This window comes from Poecilia reticulata, linkage group LG14 (genome assembly GCF_000633615.1).
Source record: "Poecilia reticulata strain Guanapo linkage group LG14, Guppy_female_1.0+MT, whole genome shotgun sequence".
NCBI lineage: Eukaryota > Metazoa > Chordata > Actinopteri > Cyprinodontiformes > Poeciliidae > Poecilia > Poecilia reticulata.
The window spans coordinates 4,968,251-4,972,289 of record NC_024344.1 but is presented as its reverse complement, the minus strand read 5'-3'; positions in this window follow the sequence as shown (position 1 = coordinate 4,972,289).

Sequence of the window (4,039 nt, the reverse complement as noted above, 5' to 3'; positions counted from 1 at the left end):
CGTATGCGACCCACATCCAACTTTTTCATGGCAGTCTGTATGACCCAAACGATGGAATCAGATCTGCACCAGTTCCATGTATTCTATCCGTTTGTTCTGAACAGTTCTGTCACTTTTTATCTGGCTTTTGTGTCATTAATGTGAGAAATGCACCCATTAAAAACACAAATACGGTAAATCCGGATATAAACAGTGGCTGAAAATTAGAATTATGAACTTATGGAAGAAGTTTGTGTCACATCACAGTTCAACCTCTACCTGTTCCACCTGTGCATCCAAACAGATTTCTCTACAGAAGTTGCAGTTTTGATCTTGTGATGATACTTTGTCCCATTCCTGAATAAACTTTAAAATAGATCTATAAACGGCTCCATCCATTATTACTTCTGTAAACAGTGCGCTGCTGTGTGATGTCAACGTTCTTCCTCTGCGCTTTGGGGATGTAAACTGTTCACACAAAAAGTCTCATTGCAGCTGGGTTTTTTATTAGTAGTATAAACAAGCCCACAAAAGAAAAAATAAATAAAATCGGATTTCAAAAGAAAAACTTGACCCCTTCAGATAAAAAGGGGTCAAGTCCTGCTGTTTAAATGTTGCCTATAAGAGAAGCTGAAGTGGACATAAATACTCTGTAAATCAAGGGGAGAAAGCTAACGCTAATCTGAGAAAATTACATTCAAATGCACAAGAAACAAAATGCAAGGATAAACAAATAAACCTAATATAAAGGACTTAACTTATTTGGCAAGATCTTTTGAACAATATAGGTGAATTAATAGAATATGTCAAGACTCAATTAAAATAAACAACAAGGAAATAATCAAAAATGTAAACGCAGAAGAAACCAAAACCCAAAGCCCCCAGGATCGTGTCCGCCTCTAAAGGTGGTTAAATCATAAAAATACAGTGGCTGACAGGTGCAAATGCGTAGCAACAGAGAAAACATGCAAACAAAAAAAGAGACGCAAACAAATGAAATCCAGCAAGCAAGAAGAGATGATGCAAACAAAAAGTAAATCAAATGCAGCAAACAAAAGAAAAAGAAACGCAAACAAAAAAAGAGATGCAAACAAAAAGCAAATTAAATTTTTGTTTCCATCTCTTTTTTTGTTTTCTTCATTTGCTTTTTGTTTGAGTCTCTTTTTTTGTTTGCATGTTTTCTCTGTTGCTGCGCATTTGCTCCTGTCGGCCACCGTATAAAAAGATGTCTGGTTAAAAATGTTCATTTGCTGCTTTATCAGTCCCAGAATTCTTTAGCTGTTTTCTGGTTACCAGCTGGAAAATAAGACCCAAGCAGAAAAAGTCAAAAGTGCTGGTGCAACAAAATAGAATCAGAGTTTTTATGTTTATTTTACAAATGATTTGTGTGTTAAAGCTGCCTCATTCTTATCTCACAGGGTAGAAATTGTCTCTCCAGATTGGGTGCAGATGAGAGCATAAAAATAATTCTGAGAATACGTTCCTTTGCAGTCGTAGCTCTTTGGAATGGGGGAAACTTGGCCGAACCCTAAAGCACAAACACACAGAAACACATTCACTGTCAATTTACTCCTCCTGGAGGTATCCCTACAAATGGAAATTATGAGAAAAGTGGTTTATTTTTGCTGTTTCAAGCACTTGGAAGAAAGTATTTTTATTAGACCTTTTGCTTCTCTTCGCCAGTGAAACAGAATAATGAAAAAAGCACGCGCACACTCGCCGTCCATTCATCCATAGTCCACATCCACAAAAAACTTTGCTCATAAAATTCAGCCAGCTTTTTTCACTCACATGGCTAATAAAAAACTGTTTCCAAGTGGTCCACAGAGAACTCTAAAGAAGTGCCTTCTGACTGCTGACAGCTGAGAGTTTCATTTTCCCCTCCCTTTCCTGTATTGATTCCTATTATCCAGGACTTATAAAATAATTAGAGGAGTTGCGTTTATCATTCTGTCTCAAAAGGTGCAAAAGCGATACAGTGACAACAAGATGTTTCCTCTGCTATTAAGGAAGCAAAAGTATCAATCAGACCGTTATCTAGAGTGGCAAATACTTGCATCCTCACTGTTTCAGACTGGCTATTAAATCAGTCCAGACAGCTGTAAGAAGAAGGTTTAGTCAAAGGAACAGAGATAAGCAGAAACAGAATAAGTGTGATGAGCTCACGGATTGATGTTTACACTTGTTCTTGCAGGCTATAAACCGCTGCAAAGCTCTCATTCCGATATCTCCTTCATCTGACGTCAAGATTTAGTGGTTAAAGCAGAAATATATATCTCTACACTCATCTGGGTGTTAGAAGTTTGTTTTTTTTTCCTGCCAAACGTTTTCCCCCCATCTGGAGGCATGCCGGTAGCTTAAGAGCTGAGCTAAAGAAAAAAAATGAACAACTTTGGAAAAAGTTRAGAAAGAAACATCCTTTGGATTCATTGCTCCATGTGTTTCCAGAGGACGGTTGAAAGACATTTTAACAAGTCAATAGATTGCAAAGCATTGAAAACTGAATATCTGTAGTTTTTGATGGTAATTTGTCTTATTCCTGGTGGGACGGGTGGCAGCATCGTCGTCTTCACCATCAGACTCAGATTTGGCTGCATTTGCAAAGTTTGAGCACACAAACGAGGGTTTTGAATTTGGTTCCACTTTGCTCTCAATGAAGATGTCTTAAATATGTAATATACATATATAAGAAGGGAACAAAGACGTTTGAAAATGAAAATGTAAGCATGCTGTGTTTTTACAGAAGAAAAAGACACGGTTCAATTAGTGCAAATATGCAGAAATATGCACTGGAATTCAAAACAACCCAGTCCCCTTATGAATTAATCAGTTTTGGTTCATGTGATTAGAAGCATGACAAAGTGGCATCATATTAGATCCACAGACTTTTAATTACCTGCCTCCATTTTGTGCATGTAGCTACACAATAATGTGTCATATTTCTGTAAATTCATTTCAGATTTCTCACTTTTGAAGCTGGAGGGAATTTTTTTTTAAAACATTCATTTAATGAATTTGACTCATACTTTCTCCATTGCAAAACAGCAACAGCAGCAGCATTTTTTTCACTGTGTGCACCGAACTCCTGCGAATGCCACTCCTGGTTATGTTAAACGATTGTGCAATATTGAAACTTCCTGTTGGACAGGGCTCCAGGATGTGTCAAATTTTGTATTTGAACGATGTGCCTTGCTTATCAAAGTCACCCAACCATCTGGGTGGATTGCTTGGGGGTAAACGTCCAAAGGATGAGCACACTCGGAGAGGAAACTAGACCATGAACACAGCATAAAGGGCAAATCTTAACTCGCCATCTGTCCAGGCAAGAAATGAATCAATCGATCAAATATTTATTAGATTCCAAGACTGTAAAGAAGGCAGACATGTTTGGCAGATATCCATTTGCAGGTTGTTAATGTGAATCAGTACAAAAACTAGCTGTAAAACTCAAAACAGTAAAAGTGTGGAAGGCAGGAAGTATCTATTTCTCTATTCTCTTATGAAAATGAAACTACTAAATTTTTGTACTGTGCTTTTATTGACCAGATAAATTTAACTAGTATTATAAAAAGAAATATTGTTAAAAGTTAATATAGTTGGGTAATTCTATCAAAAAGGGTGAGCTCTTGCACCAAATAGATTCATAACACACACATAGTATATTTCAGGTGTTTAGTTTAAATGCATGATAGCTAAGGAAAACCAACAACTCAGTTCCTCACTTCTTTTTTATACACAAACATGTCGTAGTAAGACCTACACAAACTGTAGGCCTTAATATGGCCAACAGACAGTCAGTGAAATCCTCCACAAAGATGGCGAACCACAGCAGGGCGTCGCTAAAGAAGCGCTGCATCCAGTCATAATAACAGACCATTAAGAAAAGTGTTGAAAAACATGTATAAGCAAAAGGGGAAAATCGTAACCTAAAGAGAAATATTGTGAATGAACAGCAACATTCAGCTGCTTCAAGACTCACCACACACACACACGCACACACACCCCCACGCGCACACACACACACACACGCACGCACGCACGCACGCACGCACACGCACAC